Source organism: Alligator sinensis, unplaced genomic scaffold (assembly GCF_000455745.1).
Source record: "Alligator sinensis unplaced genomic scaffold, ASM45574v1 scaffold23_2, whole genome shotgun sequence".
NCBI classification, from domain to species: domain Eukaryota; kingdom Metazoa; phylum Chordata; order Crocodylia; family Alligatoridae; genus Alligator; species Alligator sinensis.
The window spans coordinates 298,409-323,049 of record NW_005842700.1 but is presented as its reverse complement, the minus strand read 5'-3'; the positions used below and the strand labels follow the sequence as shown (position 1 = coordinate 323,049).

Genomic DNA, 24,641 nt, shown 5'->3' with positions numbered 1-24,641 from the left:
ACACAATCTGTGGCAATAGCACGCGGCGGAAATCCCTTGTGACCAAAGAAGTTAGCTCGAGGGCTGTTTTTTTTTGTTTTAATCCGAACGCATACTAAGCTGCTCTGGTGTCCTGTACAACTATGTCCACAGTCAGAACCGGAGCCGCTGTAAAAAGATACAGCCCGGTTGACTTTAGACCTGTACAGCAATCTGGACTGACCCCATCACTTCCCAGGCAGGAGGTGTAAACCTGCGGCAGATAGCTCGGGCTCCTGTGTATCCAAGAGGCTGCAGTTATCAGTGCTCCGCTGCTGTTACTACCACAGAGTTCGGTGACCGTTGCTTTTCTTGGCACTCTTCACTGATCTTGCAGCCAATGCTGCTGATAACTCACAGGCCAGGAATGTTAACCGACCCCTTTTAATCTGGATTGAAAAGCATGGTGACATCCCTCTCCCAAGACTGTCCATGACCCTCTTTCAAATGTGGCCAATCGGCATGGGCTACAACCAAGCCATCTGTTTCCCTCATCATTTCCTAACAAGGTTTTCTGAGCCTGCAGTTCTCATCATGCTATTCTGTGCCACCGAGAGTACAGTAAGTTCGAGAGCTTTTTCTCCCGCAGCATCCACGGGGCTTTACAGGTCTGCAAAATGGACGGTATTACTGCTGTTCCTAACAATACAATGCATTTGTACAGCACCTTTTGACTCGGGAGGATAAGAAACCGCTTTATAAATCATAGCCTGTATAAAGAGATTACTTTCCCTCTCCTGTTACATGCAGGTTCCCAGAGATGAATTCTTCTTGACTGGAGTAGGGCAACAGTTTGGAGCTGAATATTTTATTTTATTCAACAAGAATGAAAAAAAGTGCATGCTGGGGTGGGTCGAATCCATTTGTAAAGTCAGGTCAAATTCATTCAGTTGTTTTGGCCGAAAAGAGAGAGAAAACAATGTTTTGTCTGATGTTTTCGGAACCTGTTTTATTTTTTTTCACGTAAAAAGGAAGTTTCGTTTCAATATTTGCTGACACTTAAAAAAACAGAATGAAAATGAAATGAGAGGTTTTGCTCAATCGAAAACAAATTTCTTTTTGAAGCCAGCAGACTGGAAAATCAATCAATTACCCACTTAGCTGCACTGAGGGTTACTTAGACTATTAACTCGTTAGTGCAAGACCTGCATTTCTACACTCTCTAACCTAATGGGTCCCAGGTCTATGAAAACCGAGGCATGACCACACCCCAGATACTGATGATGATGATGATGGTCATTTATACTTAGTAATTATAATTAAGGATATTATACCATCAGTTAAGACTTTTAGTAGAATTAAGTAGTGTACCAATTCATTTAATATATTTATATATTTGTATTCATATTTATTCATAGTAATTAATACTGCTGCTACTAACAATTATCAAATAACCAGGGTTTTTTTTCACTCTTTTTTTTTTTAAAGAACAATAATACTTCCTGAATTGCTTGTCATTCTTTCAATTGCTGGGACTTGAATGTCAAGGTTTTTTCCACTGGCTTAACTCACACTCACATCTCTTTTGTCAGATGCAGGAAGGCCAGGGGAGTAGTCCTAGATTCAAACTGATGTCACAGAAAGCAGCATCTGTCAAAACTGGTCCAGCCCAAGTGATAATGTCTGTTCAAAAGCCGCAAACTGTCAACAGCTTGGCCTGCTTTGGGGGTTAAATCAAGGGCGTGAAATTCAATTAAAAAAAAATCAAAAAAGAACTTACTAACCTCTTAAGAAATAACCTCTTAACTGAGGTCTCCCAAGAGGAGTTGTCTGGGAGCATGTTTATGATGCTTAAAAGTGCAAGGAGAACGTGGCATAAGGAGAAACCCTGCACTAGCAGCTTAGGATGAGATCACCAAATCGGTCTTTTTGGTCTCCACTTCTGTGCTTTGGGGTCCAGGATGACCCTAATGTCTAAACGAATGGAAAAGAAAGAGCAGAGCTGTAAATCTGTATCCTTTGGAACTGGAGATGGGCTGAGGAAATAACATATAGATGTCAATCCCCAGGTTGATGAAACATCAAGACTAAGGGCTGTGGTTGGAGCTGACTGATGAAATCTTGCTATCTGTTGTCTCTTGCCATCTGTTTGTGCTGAAATCTAGCTATTTGCTATCCGGGGGATAGCACATGACATCCGGGGGACACACACATGAACGGATGGACGGGACACATGCCCCCCCGTGTCCCGCCTACCAGTCACCTATTCATGGATGCAAACAGAATCCAGTCCACTGATCCTTACCAAATGGCATTCAGATTCATTACTCTTATTTAAATCAATGGTGCTCATTCTCCAGCCCATGGGCCAAATCTGGCCCACGGGGCTTTCCATGGGTCCAGAAATGTGATGGCAGGGGAGGTGGTGACAGTGTTAATTAGTACAGCTTCCAGCAGATTCTGGGGCTGGACTGTTGCATGGGGTTACTCCTGGGCTGGATACATCATGCAGGATCATCTCTATAGACCAACCCTGCACACCAACCCCAAGCTGAATCCAGCCTGCAGACTGACCCTGCCCGCAAGACCCAGCCAGTGGACTGGCTCTCCGCCACTCATTTGGCCCACAGGGCCATAGGGTTGAGTATCACTGCTTTGCATTATAGTAGCACCTTGAAGAGTGGCTTCAGTGGACACGGGATCCCATTAAACAAGGCACTGCACAAACTGAAGCAAAATGCAGTCTCTGTGCCAAAATGCCTACCATCAATATGGAAGAGTTTTCAAAATTCATGGATGAAAGAGAAAGAGTGGGAGAGTTGCATGTTAGCTGAGTGGTGAGGACACTCACTTGGGAGGATGGAGAAGGTGGATCTGACCCCCCTCCAAAGACAACTCATGGATTTTGTCTAGCGACTGATCCAAGGCAGTGCATATAGGCCGCGTCTACATGAGACACTGACTGTACCATTGTTACTGCGCAGTCATGTAGTACTTGCATACCCCAGTACTAAATGACAGCACAGTAACCGAAGCTACTGCTCAGCAGTGTCCCTGCACGGCTTCCTGGGGACACCAACTGTGCAGCAGCGCATTACGACTGCGCAGTAGCATACCACCCTGGTGTGTCCCATGCAACGCTATTGCGCAGTTGTAACGAGCTACTGCGCAGTAGGTGCCTTGTGTGGATGTGGCCACACTGTCATTGGAGCAGGGACTGAAACCCAGGACTCCTCCAGCCTAGATGAGGGGCCTTAACCATTAGGTAATTAGTCATATGCTTCCTCTCTCTCACCTAAGGAGCCTTCAGCTCCTAGGACTTCAGATGAGCCCTAAGTCATTTTTCAGAACGAACCTGGAGTGACTTGGCCAAGTTGTACAGGGAATCTGGAATAAACTTTATACCTCTAGGGTCCCAACCCAGCCCCTTGGCCACAAGCCCACCCCCATCCCTCTGCTTTTTGCTGTCAATGTACCGAGGCAGAAGAATAGTTTGCGAAGGAAGGCCAGTCTGACGACCCTGAGGTCGCTAATTGGAAAGGAGTTATCAGGGCCTCTGATCAGGCATGGGCCAAGCCCGTCAGCAGCCACATGTGGTGCAAGCCCCCAGCTAATGAACTAACAGGTGAAGGATGAGGTTTTCATTCCAGAGTCAGGCAGGGGATTTTCTTTTCCTCTGTCCATGGCATTGTACAGTTGCTTTGGTGCCCACTTGCCCGTGATACACTGGGTCCTGGCCATTAGTGGAGGCAGGTAAAGGACTAGACCATTCAGCAATATCCTGCTTTTGCCTGGCACGCTGGAAAAAGGGGCTACACCTGGTCTAAGGGATAATCTCCTCTTGCTCTTGCTCGCTCAGTTTCTTTACGGGGAATGAATTCCCCTTCTTGCTGGAAGGCAGCAGGTGTTGACAGCGTGAGCAAGGGTGGCCTAATTAGCGAGCGCCCCTGTGAAAGGGGATCCACGCGCTTTGATGCCTGCCGGATGCCGTGTCCTCGGAGCGCGGGTCACCCCCCGAGAGGAAGAGCAAGCAGCGATGCAAAAAGCAACCGGAAATAAATAAATCAGGGGAAAAAGAGAATTGACTTTCCCAGATCCTATTGCCAAGCCACTTGACCCAGTCGCCATGGCGATTGCACCCAGGTGATTTGGAGACACGGTGACTCACATCTGGCAGCTTTTCTGATGCGGCGCCAGGAGGCGAATGCAGCCTTCTCCCTGCTCCCCGCCGTGCGCTCGGCCTCCGCCTGGGCTGATGTGGCGGGGGAGGCTTTGAAAAGCCCCCGACCTATGTTCTTGTGTTTGCAACGTTCAGGGCCGCTTCTACGCCTGGCTTTGGAGGGGAGTAAAACACTGCTGCCTGGCCAGGCCGCAGCCCCATGAAGCAGAAGGACTGCAGGAGGCAGAGACAGGCACGTGGAATAAGCTCCAGTTAAGCACTTCCGCGTGCCCGAGGCGGAGAGCAGCATCTCCTTGGACGAGACTCCGTGTTGGGATTGTCATGAGCACGTTCGACTGCGCTCTGAGGAGCTAAAAGCTGAGGCTGGAGGAGCATCCTGAGCAGCCAGCTTGCGGCACCGCCACCCTCCATGGGGTGAAGAATGAATCCACAACAGTTGGCTCCGAGCAATGGGCACAATATCGGCATGTGCAATGTCCTCCCGTACATCCAGGTGGTTCCAGGTCTCAGCAAAGCCATGGGGACCGCACAGATTCCCAGATTGGGAACCAAGAGGGGACCAAGCTCTCAGGGCCATCCCTGCAGTGCTTTTGGGAGCCCTGCTCTCAAGCATGCCCTGCCTCGCTGCTCCACCTGCAAGCACATGGCGGAAAGGAGCTGGTGAAGCCACTCTCCAAGCGCCTCTGCTGCCCCTCTCAAGTGCCCTGTCTCTGATGCATGACAAGGCAGCAGCAAGGTGCCCTCCGACCAGTTTTACTGCCTCATTTCTGGGACTGCCGTGGCAGGAGCAGGAGGCTGTGTGGGCCTGAGAACGGTCCCCTGAGGAGAGCTACAGACACATCCCATGGGACCTCCAGAGGAACACAGGTCAGACAGCTTCATCAAGTAGGGCCTGCAATGGAGGGAATTGCTTTTGGGAGATGAGCTCAAGCTAGCACGGATGCAGAGAGAGGCCAGTTGGAGGAATCAGGGAAGAAGCACCGGTCATATCAGAGATGATTAGAAGGACCTGGCTTGTACAGTCCTGCCAGAAACAGGCTAGGATAGCTGTCTGGAAACATGCCGGGGTGCACACCAGGGAGAGAGATGAATGAGTGGGTACAAACTGGCCACGGATAAATTTAGGCTGGAAAACAAAAGGCAATTTTTAACCATCTGAGCAGCAAGGTCACAGAGCAGCTTTCCCTTGGAGGAGCAGGGGCCAACCACCTAATTAGATTTAAAATGGCACTCAATCAGTTCACAAAAGGGACGCTGCAAAGTTGCTGCCTGTGCCAGCACAGTGCCGAACGTGGTGACACAGGGGGCCCACGTTTCAAACCCCCAGTTCCATACGCAAGTTCAAAACCAGATCCCATGCGACCCACGGGTAATAAGAGCACCGTACCATGCAGTTCTTCTGCAGGCGATAAAACTAATGAGTATTTCTGTGTCTGGAGCACAGTAACACTAATGAAACCAGCATAGGACCCTGGTGCCTTATTTTTCTGTCTGTAGCTCCTGAACCAGTTTCCGGATCTCAGTGCTACCAGGTACAAAATGCAGGGCAGCTGCGAATGGGGGAGCCCGGTGGACCCCCTGGAATACGACCTCATTTCCACAGATTTCCACTCGCTGCATTTATGCTCTGAAATAATCTCTGAGGAACAGGGAAGGCCAGTTCCTCAGCTGGTCGCTAACTCAGCGCGCCCCACCGAACTGCAACCCATTTAACCGGCTGAAGGGCTAATCCGCAGGATCCAAGTTCCAGGGAGGTGATTACGCAGGCCTGGGTTTTCTCTTCCAACTGCGTCTTGAAGCAAAAATAAAACCACGCCAACAAAGACTTGCTCATCTCATCACATTGGCTGTCAGGAACATGGTTCAAGGTAGGACCCCCAGGCCTGGCAAGGAGGCAAGGCAGATGGGTCCTTAGTGACTGGCCTCCTCCCAGGGTTGTTGTGAAAATAAATGCACAGAGGATTTTGAGGTGCTCAGATGCTTTGGGGAATGTGTCTTGACCTTAAGGCAGGCACAGTTCTTTGGGGAAAGCTGATAGCTTTGATTAGACCAACTCCAATAGTTGGAAAAAATCTTTGCTGCTTTGCAGCATGTTCTTCTTTGCAAAGAAGAATTTGTCCAGCTCTTGGGGTTGGTCTAATAAAAGACACCGGCTTTCCCCAAAGAGCCTTGTCTGCCTATGTCCTTAGACCAACCTGGCTATAACCAAGACCCCTGTCAAGATCTTAAGAAAACTCTTTATTCTTTCTACTGGTTTACCTAGTTTTAAAACAGAGAGCAGGGGACTGCCCGTGGTAGCAGTTAAACAGAGTTGATTGCTGCAACCTGTTAACTAGAGCATCCTAGGCAGAGCTAGTCGGACAGGAAGCTGGGCATTTTCAGCCTGGCACCTTCAAGAGTTCAAGCCCTAGCTCCAAAATTAGCCTGATTTATTCCCACAGGATACCATCAAGGTATGCTTCAGGGCACAGCCCAACCTCCAGCTAATGGGAGATGAGGAAGCAGTTGTTCCTCGGGGCAGGCTCCCCTAGAAGTACCTGCAGCGGGGATCTTTAGCCTCATTTATAATCATCTTGAGTGAAATTACTCCTGCAGCGCCAGTGAAAGGAAAATCATGCCCTCCGCTTCCCTTGTCTGATTTCCACATGTTTTCCCTTGGTGCAAGAAAAATCTCACTGGACAAGGGGAAAGCCCAGAAAAAATGTGCAACTTGCCCAGAAGACTAGATTAAAGTCGATAAGGAGACAGGAAATCAATGTTAGTATTTTTCTAATGAATTTAAGGATTGGAGAACTCCAGTAAGGAGAACTCTAGGTCAAATAATGCGACGCCGGCTGTGATGAAGAGCATCAGACGCTTGAAAGACCCAAAGCATGACTACCGGACTGGGCGAAGGACAGGAGTGGAGAGATTCAAGTGGCTGGGTGGATCGCAGATTCCTGATGACAATCTCCCTGGAAAATACAAGCCGAAACCTGGATGGCGCCCATCGAAATGAAGGAGAGAAGGTGCAAGCTGGAAAGGCACAAGCTGGGCTGTCAAAAGTTTGGGATTCCATTTTTTGGGGTTCTGGCACAGGCCACCCATGTACCCTTGGTCAAGTCACCTAATCTCACTATGTATCTGTGAAATGGAGGGAATCAGACTAGTCCTGCTCCTTTCAGAAGGTTTTGAGGGCAAGACTGCTGGTTCAGAGAGGCTTTGGTGAGGGGGTGAGGAGGCCACATAAGCAGACAGATACAATTTTTGGCTTTCACTGGAAAATAAGGATCCCACAATTGAAAGGAATGGGTAATTTTGCATTCACGTGAAATCGGAGTACTTGATTTTAAACCCATTCTCACATGTGCGGTTCGCATTTTCGCTCGTGATCCCCACGGGGAGGGCTGCTACACGCCGTGTGTGTGAAGAGCACCTTGTCAAATGGGACCTTGACTGGGTTTCAGTATCACAGCAATATTGAATAAGTATTCTTTACATTTTTCCTCCGATCCAGTCCAATAGGGGTTGCAGGAGCTCTGGGCACCAGGGAGAAAGGCTGGAGAACTATTCCTAGATTAAGGAAATCCATGTCTGACTTCCCGCTTTTACCTCCGCTTGCTTGTGTGCCCTCTCTTCCTAATGTGTTACTAATGTGCTTGACTCCCATTCATTTCAGGGGGGAGTTTGGTGCCTATATGCATTTTGAGGTGCTCAGCTGCTTTGGGGAACGCGTCTTGACTTTAAGGCAGGCATGGTTCTTTGGGGAAAGCTGATGGCTTTTATTAGACCAACTCCAATAGTTGGACAAATTCTTCCTTGCCGCTTTGCAGCAAATTCTTCTTTGCAAAGATCTGGGCCTCAGTTCCTCATCTGTAAAATGGGCACAGTTACAGTTGCCTTCCATGCAGGGGCACTGTGAGGTAAAGTACATTCATGACTATGGCCTTGCATGGAAGGAGCTCTCCATAAACACCTGTAAAGCTTCTGCATAATTTTTTTAAAAACGGCCCTTCGCCATCATGCTGGCAAAAAACACGACAACAGCTAAGCTGCTGGTGTGCAGAGATCACTGTCTGTCCCACTGACTAATGGCGCTCCCTGGGACTCCTCAACCTCCTGCCTGTATCTGTCTCTTGTTGTAGCATGCAAACTCTTTAGAGCAGGAATTGCCTCTTTATTCAGTGTTTGTACAGCACCTAGCACAGCGAGGTCCCAATCCATGACGATGGCTCCTCGGCACCTGGGTTGCATTTAGCCCCATAGATAGATCAACCCCCCTGAAAGGATGCAAGGGAGCACGGGGCCAGGTGCTGAAGACACGCCGGGCATTTTGCAAGGCGACGCTGCGACTCACTTTCAAACCTCCCTGCTTTCATAGACAAAGCCATGGCAGACAGGAACCAGGGCTGAAGGCGTTTTGATCTCTTTCCCAGTGAGTCTCATTCTGCTGCTTCTGCCTACCCCCTCTCAGCGCCAGGCAAGCCAAAGGCAGCGATTGTGGCTTAAAGGATCGGGGTTAGTATCCAAAAAAATCTCAAGCCCGGCCTCATTATTGAAGGAGGCAGACAAGCCCGTGGCTTCACGCCAGCCTGACTTCACAACACATGCTTGCAGCCTTCACGATAATTCCTACAGAAAGGACCCCGAGACCAGAAATAGCAGAGTTCGGACAACTTTCCCAGTGTATATTATTAACCGTAGCTGCGAATTCATTAAACCTCAGAAACATGAGGATCCTTTTCAGAGCCTGGCAACCGCAGCTTTCTGCCTGGGATTGATCATGGGACCTCTGGTCATCCCTGCTCGAATCAGGTCCCAGTTTCAGCATTTCAGGTCAAGCAGTTGACAGCTCTCCTCATTGCTGGGAACATCTCTTTTTTGTGCCTTTAACATTGTGTCTAACCCAATCAGGTTTCTCTCAGCACCTGTTCGGCAGTAAGGCCTACCAGGCAGTCTAGGAATATGGTGCCGGGACCCCCAGGCTGAAATCCCAGCTCTGCATGTGAGTTATTCTGGGTCTTGGGCAAGTCACGTAACCGCTCCAGGCCCGAGTCACCCATCCAAGGGAGGGGGTGTGTGTCCTGGGGGAGGGCAGGGATTTGTACTGTCTTCATCAAGCTGATCCAAAACCCGCTGAAGTCAAAACATGCTCCTCCAGACGGCAGTGAGATTTGGACTGGTCCCCTGGAAATCAACTGGGGGAGGCAGCTGGCATTGAGCTGGTGTATTGGCCTTACGCTCCGCCAGCCAGCTCCATGCACTTCTTGGGCTGCTTCTTGGCCTGGGAGGATGCAGGTCCCTCGTGCCACTCTGTCTCTCCATCCCTATGGCCTTATCGCCACGGGGAAGGTGCCACGGCCAGCACGGAGCAAAACACCCAGAGCCTCCGATTCCCTAATCCTATCTCCTAGATGGAAGCGAATATGTGTTTACAGGGGTTCATACCTATTAATCCCAGATGCACTGCACATTGCCACTTGGAGCAAAGTTTGCTTTGGTTTCTCACGCAAACCCTCGGGTCTGCTATGGCTGGGTCTCCTCTTCTTTTACACCAAAGCAGATATTGCCTGCAAAAGCTGTAGGTGCCCCTGAAACAGAAAGACAAGGTTTTTGGAGCGAATCTGATATCTTTTATTAGACCGACTTAAATAGCTGGAGGGAAAAAATGTCCAACTATTTAAGTTGGTCTAATAAAAGATCTCAGATTTGCCCAAAGAACCTTATCTGCCTATGTCCTTAGACCACCACGGCTACAACCTACACCCCTGCAACAGAAACACATTGAAGAGAGCCATACCTCCGCTTTTGGTTTCCTACACCTATGGGATGGTCAAGGCCAAGCACGGGCTGGGGAAGAGGGTCCGGACAGTAGGAGCTGGATCCTCTGCAAGCTCCGCAACCATGAGGGTAATTCAGAGCTGCTTGCAGCTGGTTTTGATTTACGGTGCGCTGCTTCTCGGATCAGCGGCGTGGGATGGGCTTCCAGCCGAGTGGAGAAGTGGTGCCCTTTGAAGGGAGAGGCAGAGCAAACAGCCGAGCAGTTCGCCCTTCGCTCACTGTGAACTGAGAGGCTTGCAACCACCCAGATATTGCATCCACCGGTGGCATAAACATCTCCTCCATTCCCCAGAGCATCTGAGCACCTCAAAATCCTCCATGCACTTATTTTCACAGCCCTGGAAGGAGGCCAGTCACTAAGGACCAATCTGCTTTGCCTCCTTGCCAGGCCTGGGGGTCCTACCTTGAATCACTCCCATTGCACACACCCAGCCCCTCAAAAGAGGCAAGCTAGGGCATGTGCTTGGTGCCTTCGTGTGCTCTCTACCTTGGCACGTGCTTAGGGCTGGTCGTAGGAAGCTACTTCACTTCCTCCGGGGGACTTGGCATCCTTCGAGTTAACTCAGATTACTAACACCCTGCTGAATTTAATGATAGCTTTGCTGAAGCACTTGCAACCTTTGTGTGGCTGCAGCACCTATACCCAGCGGTTTTTTTTCACGGAGGAGACAACAGACCAGTGCTTCAGGCCTTCCAGTCCATGAGTGACGTCCCAACATCAATGGTCAAATGCCCATGGACGGGACTGGGGCTGAGATTTCATCCTGTGGCCCCACAGGGTTTGACCAAAGCAGTCTGCATTTACACTTGAGGGACAGAGCCAGGGAGAGGTGGGAAGGCACATCTGGCATCAACCGGTGGCTGACCTCTTTGCAGCAGAAGAATCACTCTGTTATTTTTCTGTCATCAAAAAATGAGTGGACACCAAGAGCTGGTGTTTTCCGAGGGGTACCTTAAGTCTAACGAGGCGGCCCTTCAGTCTAATGAGGTTGAGGACCCCTGATTCACAGAGCTGATTTTCAAGGGCAATAGGAGCACAGCCCAAACTTCCCTTTCACGCCTTTCAAAATCTCCCTCTAAAACATGATAAAAATGGACAGGACTTTTCTCACGGTCGGAAAAGTAGCATTTCCATCCCCTAACACCACAGCTATGAGATGCAGCACTTGAAGGACATCATGGGCATAAGCATGACCTCTCTCTTGCTGGTTGGCAGTGCGATTTTGCCATGACAGCCGATAGTTTCCTGGCTTCGTACCAAATGTATTAGTGCAGGGCCCTCTCAACAAAAAAAGGCATCCATTAGGACTAGCTAAAGAGCCATATCTGCCAGCCGCTCCAATAAATCCACTGGACTAATCACGCCGATCAAGTATGGGACAGTAAGACATGCACAGCGATTTTTACCTGGCAAGGAAACAGGCTTGTCTGTGGTCACGGTCTGCGAAAGCGGGTTAGCAGATCTGTATGGCAATGACAGGTCTCTAGCAAGTCATTTAATGATCTGACTTTGCCTCCGTTTCCTTGCCTGCCACCTGAATGTAACAATGCCGTATGGGACAATGGACGGGGGTGTGGGTCTTTCCTTTATCCCAAATACTTTGACTCATAGCCCCTCTGAAGACTAGGAAGCACCCTCCTTCATCCCACACAAAACAGACCTAGTTTTTGGGGCAAAAACATCCGAATTATATTGCTGTGATGACAATAGTGGAGCTTCGCCAGTCTTGGCTCCCAATCTCTTTCTAAGACATTTAAATGATACCATAGTTCTGTGCCCACTGGGAACTTAATGGTCCTGCAGCCCCAACCGCGAACCTAAATCCATCGACCTCCGTGCAGGGCATTGAGATCTTTGCAAGGAAGGTGCTAAATAAGTACAGTTTAAAAAATAATCTGAAAATGTAACGTTTCTCAAGGCGTTTTTATACAGCCAGCCAACAACAATAATTATAATAATAATTAAGCAGCTGGGATGCTGAACAACAATCATAAAGCAATATCTCATTAACTTAAAAACACCCCAGCTTCAACAAAATTACAAACAGATGGGTAAACAAAACCAGTGAAAAAACCCTAGCAGCAGTGGCTGTCGTCAGAGCGGAAGAAACACCTCTGAAAAATAAGTTGGCATTTTTGTTTTAAAGTGCAGAGTTGAAATGAAATTATTTGGGGGGGGGGGGGGGGGGGGTCTTGATTTCACACCAAGAAGTCCTAGATGCTGGACAATGCTCTTGCAAAACCGCCTCGCAAGGAAAAGCAAGATGGATGTCTTGAATGGAACAAGAGCCAATGCCATTCAGCGGCTCATATAGCACGACAACTAATCTAACCCGAGTCCACACCAAATGGCAGGCTGGCTAAAGCATGCCGAACGTGATCAGGATAGCTTCAGCCCATGAGCACCTTCCCAGCTGCATTCTGAATGAGCCAGTGGATCCAGCAAAAATCCAGCAAAAATAGGAACTGCAATAATGAGGTCACCAAAGCATGCGTGCGATGCCCAGCCCATCACTAGATCAACTACCCAAACTTCATAGCTGAGAACCATACTTCCAAACAGCACCTACAAGGTTGCTTTCTCTGGTGATCAAAAACACCACCCCAATTTTTAAGTTGATTTAAGGTGTCGGCTCCATCTGAGGAGATTCAAGGAAAGAGACATCTGGTGTAGATGATTCTTGCTCAGCGACATTGTTTCTGTCTTTCCAGGGTACAAGGCAAGGAAATGCGGATGCATCCAACTGCCAGTATCATTTGGGCATGACATCCGAGTATCATCAGCACATGGATAGCACTCTGGCCCATGCCCTTCCCAAGGATCTCCAAGCCAAGGGAACTCACTCAGTGCTTCTTCTGATCTAATGCTGCCAAGTGGTCTGCAATATGAGCTAATTAATTCACCCAGCGCATGCAAGATTGATATTGTAACCTTGCAGATGCACTAAAACAAGGTGGCCCTGTCTTCCACTGCCTTTGAACCTCATGGGATGATTTACTCATAGGCAAAGTGATTGCAAAGCACCACCCAATGAGACATTAAGGAGAATATTTTGCCCATCTTTCACTCGCAGCTGTAAGTGAGGGCAGAAGATGCCAGGTGGGGAGAGCCCAGCTTGATTTTTCAGCTCTAGAAATGACGCTTAGCCCTACCCGCTCCATTAGGCTCTGATTCAGCGAAGAATTTAAGCATGCGATGGACTTTCAGCACTTGAATGGTCCCACTGCAGCAAAGACAAGGTTTTGCTGTCTTTGCTTCAGTGGGTTTTTCAACTGGGTTTTCTCATCGCCTCCTAAGAAGCACCACCTCCTCTCCCCAAGAAAGGAGACTGTGGCACCAGGAGGAGCTGCTGTCCAACCCCAGGGAGCCCTGGCCTCTACAGAAGAATAGGGGCAGGAGACACCCAAACCAAATCTCCCATGATGCTATGCAGCAGTACTTCTAAAGAAAAATACAGTGGGGTTTGGACAATATTTTGCTGCGTTTAAATTTCTACCAAAAGGAAAAAAAACATCCGGTACTTCAGCCAGCTCTAATCCTGACCCTATTATTTGCAATGTAGGGATGACATTCTATATATTTGTCATAATGATTTTCCAACAATGAAAATACCCTTAGGCACTTATCTGAGTGCCACAGACGTCAACCAAAAAAAAAACCCCAACCATTCCCCTAAGGCAACTGCATTTGGAGCCGGCTTCTAGCAAATGTATAATTAGTATGTTATATGCATCTAAAAATTCTGGGCTCCTTTGACTTTGATACAGCTACAACAGTTCACCCCCGCTGTGGGTCGAGCCCCAAACAAACAAACACCCCTTTCTGATAAAAAAAATTCACAAACTTCAGCATCTTTTCCTCTGCTGCTTCTCTCTTGTCATCACATGTAGGATACAACTTGGCTCATTTAACTTAAATACCAGGGCCCAGGTTGTGCGGATGGCATGCATCTAATACATGGCAGAGCCGTAATTGTGATAAGAAGCTTTGATGACAAGCTATAGTCAAGTGCACACACGAGCTGTGCTGAAAGAACATTACCAAGGTTGCAAAGACAAGTGCTCAAAAGACAGGAAATGTCAGAAATGCATCTTTAATTTTACTCACTTATATTAATGCACTATATGGTCCTTCATGACACAATCAATTACCTCAACAAGACTCCTGCCATGGTCTGTGCACAAAATGTCCTGAATGGATGCTATGCTATTCACGAGTAGCTATTCAGTAGCTATTTTTTCTCCCTGCGGTTCAATGTGTAGCCCCCAGGCCTTACTTAGCATACACCATTCCTACCCTTTTCTCAAGACAGAACTATTGATCTGCACATGGGTTTTCCTGTGGTGCTCAGCATGGGAGTAGCTGAGTGCTTCACATCCATTAATCAGTTTATTTCCACAATGCCCCTGGGAGGTAAAGCTATGTTAAGGTATTCTGTCCAGGTGGGGAACCGAGATTCAGAGTAATTAAAATCAAAAGTATCCCTTCATTTTGGGTGATATGTCTGGGACTCAGTTTTCAGGGTGCCTATCATTAGGAGCAGCTCATTTGTTCATAGCCGAGCCCCCGGCAGCTGGGATTCCTCAAACTTTTGCATTTCAAGTGCCAGGGTTTCAAGCCAGCTGCCCAGATAAATGAAACACCCAGGGCAGAATCCTATTTTATTTTACATGCCTAACGGGCCACGTCTACATGTGTGGCAGACTTACTGTCCAACCACTTAGTACTTGCCTAAGCAAACGGTTTCCCTGCCCCGACATTACTGTGCAGTAGCAACGAGTGCCTCGTGTAGACATCCCCACTGCAAACTGCATCGGGTCTGTTCTGGGCACATACTCAACCCAGTTTCTTCCCCGTTTCACAGCCTACCCCTGTATTTTTGTCCAGCCAGCCTCATTCTGGCTCCTTCTCCATTCTGCCTAGCTGCTTCCTTCATAGCGCGCAGCTGTGCCCTGCTCATGTTTCTAAGTCCCAACTAGTTCCTAGTCCCAGTCTCCCACCTTAGGCTCCTTGTCCTATTTCATTGTGTCCACAGCAGGTCTTTGCCCCCCTTCTCTTGGCCTTGCCAGTCCCAGTTGGCCCCCCTACCCTGGCACCATATCAGAGCTGTTTCTTACCATCACAGGTGTCCCACGGGGTCCCAGTCCAAGTCTTCTCACCTAACCAGCCCCCATCTTCCTTCTTATCCCACAAAACATCTCTTTCCTGACCCCTCCACCTTTGAACCACGCAGCTTCCTCCTTCTACTTCATAGGCTAAGAGAGCTTGCCCTACGCTCAACACTGGGCCCAGTTTGGAGAGCATCTTCCAAGGCTTTAGCTGTTAAACTAAGAAGTCCACACCGAGCATGTGTGAACGGTCACGTTTCCATGGCTTGGAACCTGGCTAAATTTAAGGAGATTTTTACAGCGACGGCAAAACTCACTTCCCCGACCTGAAGGCCACTCCATGCAAAATTCCAGGTCTCTGCTCCAACAACCGGGCTACCCGGTGTTTTCCATAGAAAAGGTGGCCAGAATTTTGTAATGTGGACAAAAACATCTTTTCCACTAGTCTAGACTAATTCTCAGAAGTACCCGAGGCATTTTGGCTTAAATGTGTCCCTCCCAGCCCCCCAACTCCCCCCCAAAAACTCAACACCCCCACTCCAAAACACCCTTTGATAGACACCTGGCATTGGAAATTTCAGTTCAAGTAGATAAGGTTGGTATATACAACAAATAAAAAAGGGGTCTTATTTGGGCAGCCTAAATAAATAGTGATGCCAGCACCACCCTCCAGAACAGGGCTCGATAACCATCTGAAATAAAAGTCTTGATTCATCAAACTGGATATAATTTGAGGTGGTTTTTCAGAGCAGATTAATCCAGTTCCTTAAATGCATCGAGCGTACACAATGTAACGTATTCACTATCTTGAGCGACTCTGTAATTAAAGTTTTTTAGGCAGCACTGCTTTGCAGATAGGATGCCTTTAGAACATTGCTTGCTCTAATGACATGCTCGTTAGTAGCTTTAGGTAATTGTATTTGTTCTGGCAGGATCAATTAGAAACAAGCTGGTAACAGAAGATTAAGGAGATGTGCTACAAGAGCATTCAAACTCACAGCCCCACCCACTTGTGGCTGCATATCAAGCGTCAATTATGTCTCATTAACAAGGTTATCAGATTTAATCAGCAAATATTTACCCATATTTGAATTAATGAAGAGGAACAGGCTACTTAAGTACTCTGGGCCATAAGAAGGCTGTGGGACCTTATTACTTAAACAAAACATTTCATATTGATACCATGCACTTCAGTCTGAATTAATCAAGAACTTTCCCCTTAGAAGAAATGAAATATATCTGGGGTGAAACATCAGGACCAAAGAGGTCATGCTCTGGCTCTCAACAGAAATGAGAAAGCAAGAAACAGCTCTTAAATAATATCAGACTAACTACCCTGGGCAAATATTTTGGTGGCTGGAAATTGGAGCTCTTCCATTCTCTAGATATCAGCAGAGAATTTGGCCCAATAATAACAGCAACTGCCCTGGTTTTCCAAGCGCGTCACGAACACTAAATAATGCATCCTCAAAGCACCCTCAAAGTTGCCAAAGACCACGGAGGGAGACTGCGTCAGAACCAGACCAAGCATGTCCGGCTGCCAGTCCAGCGCTCAGATCATTAGGCAATGAGCCTGATTTGGGGTCCCTGGTGCCTGCAACACAGCTGATTCTCAGGTCCAGCCCCCTGTCTTTCATTTTCTAATTGGGAACCAGACAGATTTTGATGCCTGGTATTACTAACTCTTCTGAAACAAAGACATGACTTATCAAAAAGCATTACACAGCTGTGCAGACAGCGGCACAGTCATGAATTCAATTGCTATAACTCTCAATAACTCTATCCGTTGTAAAATCCTTACCTTTATCTATTAACCCACCCCCTCAAAAAAAAAACATTACTATTTTGAATCTAGAGTGGAATCTACAATATACTCAGAATCATTTTATTTAACATGATCCAATTTCACTTGGTTTCACATGGGACTTCTGACTTCTATTTCCAGCTCTGTTGCTTCATCCCTGTGTGACTTTGGGCAAACATGGCAAATCCACTTTACAAACCTGGGTGCCTAAATCTCTAAACCTGAGTGCCTAAATCTCCATCTTGGGCACAGAACAGGGAGTCACGTCACATGAAACCCACTCTCTATATGGCTGGAAGAGTAAGAGGACAACATCTGGACACAACTGGATTCCAGTTCATCATTTCTACTCACTGTGCACAATGCAATCAGCTATCCCAAAGTTTCTGGGCAAGTCTGAATTTGGGGACTTTGTTGCAAGCATACCTGACAGGGGAGTTTATAAAGAATTGCCCTCTCTGCCCCCCTCCTTTTGAGCATTCCCACAATGCCAGGCTGTGTCATGCTGAGAGCTAATTAGTAACACAGCAAAGCCCTACTTGTGTGACACTGTGCCAAGGCTAATCAACTCTGTCACTCAGCAAAACTAATCACCCTGCCTGCAACACTACATCAAGGCGGCTTCATCACCCTCCTTCCGTTTCCACTTACAATTACTTCTGGTCCTGAAGGGCTGAGACCTAAGTAGCATCAGGATCAGGGGCTATGTCCCAGCTTTTGGGGCCCAAAAGTTATTCACCTTGACTATACCTGAACATACACAACCAAATGACATATATCTGCTCTCTTGCTCTGCAAGGCTTTCTTGACTTCTACAGTAGAAATCAGGAAAGACTGCAAGGGGCTCTCAAATTAATAGACAGATACCAATCAGTTCCTTTACATCCAATTTTCCTCTTCATTTACTGCAAAAGGAAATGGAAAACAACATTTACAAATGTTATTGAGTAGCTATAATTAAATATACAACCAGCCTTTGTTTTTTTATTTACTTTTGGCCCATTTTTCTGTTAAAAAAAAAAATATCCCAGACTATTTTAAACTAAGCAGGGATATGTGGAGCTCTTTCTTCTCCCAAGAGTAGATTCACAGATTTTCATACATTGTTAGGGGCTGGAAGGGACCTTGCAGATCATCAGGTCCAGCCTCCCCGCTCTAGGCAGTAAACGCCAAGATGGCTAGGCAGAGCAGCAGACATGGAACAAGGTGGACGATTTCCTATGTCAAGACTTGAAAGCATCACTCAAAGGACTGGGAGTCTTAAGAACAGAGGTTACTTAAGATATCCATCCAAGGCCAGCTCCTAAGCTGAGGACTAGGAGAATGCAAGACAACTGAAGGAGAGAAGGGGAAAGCAGATCTGGATTTCAAACACCCAAAAGTGCATGAGGATTTGGTTGTGGGACTGATAGGTCCATTGGAAATTAGCTTTTGTACCATGAGAAGGTATGTTCAATACTATGATTTTAGATGTGGACCTCTTTTAGACCTCACAGCACTCCTTATTCCTCCCAAAGCTCAGGGGAATGGTGGAGCAGTGGCAAACCACCGGAGCAGAGCATTATTGTTGGAAGAGCCCCAAGAAGGTCAAAAGGTTTTGGTGGGGAAACAGGGAGTAGGGAAGGCTCCAATGGCCTGAAGCTGAGCCATACCATATGAGCCTCCTGATTCTGCAATAAAGAACTGGAAGACTGATGAGAACAGAGTTTCTCCTGGGATCCTAGGCATTTCCTCTTCCGCTCTTAGCCAGAAATGCCATGAGAATCAATGGCTGTTTTCACGATAGGTCAAACTACTCTGGACATAGTTATGGCTAGAAACCAGCATGCATAACAGTCTAAATATTGCAATCTAGCAACCATCACCCTTGCCCTCCTCAAAGTTATAACCCAGCATGAATTTCTGAAGTGTGGGGAACTGTACTTTTAAGAGGCTCTCTTGAGAACCAAGCTGATGGGCCTGCATTGTGCGAAGAAACCCGAGATCCCCTCTCTCATTTCCAGAACGGAAAGAGATAAAAGGTACTGAGAAGATGAGAGACAGGCAACAACCACAGCAGAATGAGACAACCAATCTTCAGGGTACGAAATAACCAGGCCTAATGGACTTTGGCCATCTGACAACAGTTATACCGATATCTCTGGGAAGACCCACAGGTTATGTCAGGGAAGAACTGAATATTGCTGGTTACGGGGCTTACGTGTGGTTCAAATTCTGGGTCATGTTAACGATCATCGTGACTGGTGAAGGTTGTTATGTTAGGCCAGGGAAGGCAGATTGGTGCGTTTACAAGACTCTTGCAACAGCCGTTGGAACCAGTTGCACCGTGCAAAGCTCTTGCTAATGGCAAAGATGATCAGGCAGAAGTCAGACACTGGAGGAAGCCTGTGCAGCAGACCCTTTGGATCGGAGTGATTTCTGAATAACACACAGACTGAGCTAATGGACCCAGGCCAGCTCCTCAAAGGCACATAGGGCACAACCCATCAGACCCCAGATTTTTGACTAGCTGCTTGAGTCAAGACAGATAACTATCTGAACACATGTTTAATCCACTGAGAAACAAGTCAGAGAATGCAATGACCAAAACCCTAGGATGGTGTGGGATGATTTAAAATTGGGGGCTGTAGTCCTGGTCCTGATCACTGAGCAGTGTACAAACCCAACTATTGCAAGAGCGGCACCAGGAAGCACACTTAGGCAGAGGCCATGTCTAGGAGCTCTTCACTGGGATAGCCCTGAGTGCAACAAGCTAGTTTGGGCAAAGTCCAATCTTGCCATTGGAAGCTGTCGTCACAGGAAGGCCTCCAGCTGGCACAGCTGTCAGGCAGAGATGATCCTTCATGCTACCCTGAGCCATCACTGCTTTGCAGGCACAAGTCTGGCGTGTAGACATGGGCAGGCCCTCACCTCTGAGTCCTGACTTGTCACATCCTGGTTCCCCGTGGGATATTCATTTATTGCAGCACCAGAAAGTATCCCTGCGGGATCAGCGCACTTGGCCAACAAAAAGAGGACGTGGCTCTGCATCTTCCCTGCACTTCTGCCGTCCTGCTCTTGGCTTGGAGCAAGCAGGTGAGGAACCTCACTCATTCCTACACACCTGCACCCAGGGTATGTGTATGGACATGGGGCTCTTGCACCATTCGATTCTCTTGCATAAGCACCTAATGAGAGTCCGAATCTAGCCACTGACTGTCAAATACGGAGGTAGGTCTAAACTGAGAAATTTCTGCTCTGAATCTGAGGTGGCCTCAATCAGGTCTCACTTCTAACCTCTCCCCTGGAAGTGAGCCTGGGACCATGATTTTAGAAAACCAATGTGCTAGGAATTTCCTCTCACTGGGGCTGCAGAACAAGACAGCTAGCAACACTTCCTTTTAATGAGGGTAAGTAATGGGAGCCTAATGTGCTATCTACATATATGGCTGCACCTGAAAAGAAATAAAGTCTATGGGATGAATCTTTAAAGGTATTCAGGAACCTACCAATGCAGATTGGCACCTAGGTGGACTTTCAAGAGCAGCTGCATGTGTTTAACTCCCAGTAGGGACTTAGGTACCTTAAAGAAATCCCAGGCTGTATCTGCCCCTTCCGGGCCCATAATTCCCTTAAAAATATCGCCAGACCCTGGGTTTGTCCGAAATAGTTGTGCCAGTGTGAAAGGTGCCAGCATACAATGCAAGATGCTCAGAGGGTATAAACAGGCATCGCTCCACCGCTGCGCCCCACCGAGTCCACGTGTTGCCCTCTGCGTCTGCAGGCAGATGTCCCATGACTGTCAATACAAGCTCCACGTGTGTAGAGAGGGAAGAATACATCCCCTCAGGAGGTATCTTTCCTAATTAGGATTTCATCCCTTGTTAAACAAACAACTTCTTAAAGAGCCATTAGCCTTGCAAACATATTCTTATTAATTGCACCGATGCTCTTGACAATTGTATTGCATGCTTGGGGACATGCATCATAAAACCAGGCAGGAGCAGAGTTACGCAGCAGATAGCATTGCACAGAGGTAGTAGGGAGTACATCTGGATTTAAAACGGATTGAATGCACTGGCAGTACATTTGTAGATTATTCAACAACCCAAAAAATAATCACTAGCAATATTTCTGCTTTTAAATACAGTCTTGTTAGTCATCTCTCTCATGGTGCTTTGGCTATATTTATTAGCTAACCTTCACAAAACCCACAGAGCAGGCAACTGTTAGCTTTCCTGATGTGCAAACTGATTCACAGAGATCAAACAATTTGTCCAAACTCACACAAGTACCAAGAAGTAAACCCTGATGTTTTACCCAAGTCCTGGATAACTAATGCTAGGCAAAAAATCTGTCTACATACTTTACTCGCTGAAAAATGCCTAGTCAGATCCACCAAACTATTATTAAACTTATACCAGTTTAAAAAAAAAAAAAGAGGAAAAAATAAGGAGACTTTTAATTTGGCATTTTCAAACGGAAACATTTTGATTGCTCGCTTTGAATTATTTTTCTAAGTTCTTTTACATGGAGGACCTCCCTCCTCCATGACACACACATTGTTTTTTAAGTTGAAAAAAACATTTCAGCAGTTCCAAAATGAGTTTAAAGTTTTTATTTAGGTGGAAAAAAAATATTGTTTCAATTTAACCTGAAACGAATATTGCAATTTTTGTGGGGTTTGATTAATACATCAATGACTTGCTCTGTTAATAACCACTGAGGATGCTTGCCCCAGAGAGTGGACCAGGCCTTCGAGCGGGGGGGAATTTATGGAGCTACATAGGAATTGCACTGGAATGCCACTGATTTGTATCAGCTGACAAGCCAAGCCTATAGGTGTAAAGATCTTTTCAGAAGCTCACCCCCCTATGTAGCTAAGCATTACTGAGTGGTTCTCACATTTGAAATTGCAAATTGCAGTTCAGGGACGTCAGAGGCAGCGATTTTTTTGACACTTAAAAAGTACGGCTGGATTTCTGCGGGGTTCTTGAACCATAAGCGACACCGGGAAGCACGCGGCCAAGTTCTTTTCATACAGAACCTGGCAAAGGGCATGAAAATGGGGAGAGCAAATGTGATCAGGAAATGTGCTCCAAGGAGAAAAGCCAGATCTTCATCTAGCGTCAATCAGTGACTTCAACAGGCCTGGCTTGATTTACATCCGGAGCTCAAACTGGCGCAAACTCAGCAAAACAAAAGATTTTCTCCTGAAAAGAAATGTGGCCGGGACCACTACTCAATGATTCCTACTGATGGCAATGCTACTGTCAGAAAGAAAAGCTCCACATCCCTAGCTTCATTAATGCCAGGCAAATGAGTCAGGGTAGGGCTTAACAGGGGGATGTCTGACCAACCTTGTCCTGACTAGTCAAGAAGATGGGGTTGGGGTCATGACACCATCAGGAACACAGAGCTGATGGCAGAGATCACTTCTACTACTGGTGTCTCTGCTCCTTTTGTATTCCCGCAGCACGGTTAGATCAAGCCTCTTTCCGAACTCTTTAGCCTCGTAACACTGTGCAGAAGACAGGTAAATCCTATTGTATCTAGTGGAGCTGCGGAGTAAAGCACTTGCCTAAAGTCACCCTGGGGCAACCACGAGAGTTGGCTCCCCTTCTCCTGCTCTGAGTAGCACAGGACACGCTCAAGGAGAGAGGTGGGCTCTTTGAAGAGATAACTTGAATTCTTACAGTGATCTGACTCTTGGCTTATCATCAGAGGCAAGCAGAGAAGGGATTTGTACCAGGCTTGAGTGTCTTTGGCAGGGTTAAACCCCAAAACCCAAAGGCTCCTGGTTCTCCGCCCTTCCTCTCCCCTGCCCCAAACTCAGACCACCACGAGTCCTTCACATCGATTTAGATTTGCAAAGTGCTGCTGGCAATGGTGGATCAAAAGCTTTAAGAGAGAAAAAAAATCATCACAGCAAAACGGCTTCCAGAACTGCTGATCAGACCGAGTCACGCTGTCCCCGACCGTGCTGGCTTTCCCTGACGCACTGAGTGAATCTGGCTGCTTCAGTACAGTACAATGACAACATTGCTGGAAAAAAAAAATCTGACTCCAAATCAACGTGCTGCATCCTAGATCTGACAGGCAGAGCCTCCGATCCCTTGGCACCTCCCTGTAGGGTCAGATGACAACAGGATGGAGGGGGGGAAAAAAGTAGCACGGATAGCGTCAAAAAGATGCATTTTGGCCACTGCCTGACCCTGTGGGCATCCCTGCAGCAGTAACAGAGGGCACGAGATGGCTTTGAAATGTCCTGGGCTACAGGATTTCTCTAAAGTGGTTTCCTTTCCTGAGTTGTGTGCGTGGGCTGTGGTTGGAGAAGGATGGCTCGCAAAAGGGGGGCGTACATAAGAGACTATGCTGAGCCATGCTGATTTACAACCACTGAGAGTCTGGCCTTTTACAGTACTTCTGTTTGCGGGGGGCAGGCAGGAAAGACAGCCGGGGGGACTCAAACTGCCTTTACTTTGCAGATGGCTTGGGCTGCTCCAAGGGGAAAATCCATCTAAGCAAGCTGCTAAAAGCTGAGTGTGGAGCCGGCAGCTCTGGTTCCCAGCAGGACAGAGGTGGCTCCCACTGCGTTAGAGAAACACTGGCAGCAAGATTTTAACACTCAGAATAAAAGCTGGGAAGATTTGCCAAGGGGAAGGGGAGGGGGCAATACTTACCCTAACGCAGCTCTGCCCTGTAAAGCATCTCAGAGCGCGCCCGGCATCGGTCCCCTCTCTGGGAGGTAGGCATGGACTGCATGCCTTTTACGCACAGACACCCCGAAGCCCAGGGAAGTTAAATAACTCTCCCGATGCATCAGATCAAACCTCAAGCAGATTGAGTGTTAGGACCCAGGCACTGAGCAGAGGACGGCTGAGCCAACAGCACCTGAAACCCGGCAGCTTCACAGGGTCTCCAGGGAGTGAAGGCAGAACAGGGATTTCCCTTATTAAGGAGCAGCACACACACTGGTACGAGTCAAGGCAGAAAGAGGCTTCCCTGCTCAAGGCTTCCCATACATATCCCTGATATAACACACGGGTTGCCCAGGCCAGGGGGTTAGCCCAAAAATCCTCCTGTCACTTTTACAGCCATACTCAAAAGATGGCCTCTCCATTTGCAAAGGTGATGCCTGCTCCGTAGCCCATCAAAGCCAACAAGAGTCTTTCCATTAACTTCCATCAGCTTTGGATCAGGCCCTTTTTCCATCGGCAGCTCTGAAAACTTACCTGAGGGTTGCAAGGGGCTGCCTGTCAGGAACCTGAGTCATGGGGGCATGAGAAACTCAGACAACTCACAACAAGGAAACAGTGGAGAGAGGGAGCTAATACCAACGCCTCGACACTTGCGGTGCAAATGAAACATCAGGATTCATTCTCTGCATGTGCCTGCCTGCGCCTGAACTTCAGTGTGCCTGTCAAAACCCTCCTGCTCTTTCTGGGCAGTTCGGAAAGCCTGTAGCAGCAAGTGGGTGGCATTTTTGTGTTCCTTCTCTACACCATGAAGTCAGTTTGTGATAGAAAGTAGTGCTTTCATGGTGGGCATAATTGAAAGGCTCCAGAATGGCTGGCAGGAGCCTGCATCAACTCTGAGGACAGAGCTGTTTCCACGTATTGCGAAGTTTGGAGCTGGCTGATTTTAACTCCAGATTGGAGAAGGGCCCCGTCCCCCAACCTCACCTAGGGAGCCTGGAAAGTTGGCCCCTGGAGGACCTCAATAGATAAGGGTGGGAAGGGGGGGATACTTCTCCCAGGTGGGGATCAGACACAGCGGGCACAGGGCCAT

At 47.6% G+C, this 24,641-nt stretch overlaps 1 protein-coding gene across 1 annotated transcript in view; it reads right to left on the bottom strand.

Annotated features, from left to right (window-relative positions):
* The window catches only part of ADRA1D (adrenoceptor alpha 1D), a 69,408-nt gene that overhangs the window by 43,747 nt on the left and 1,020 nt on the right, over positions 1-24,641 (bottom strand). The gene's annotated exons all lie outside the window — the stretch shown is intronic.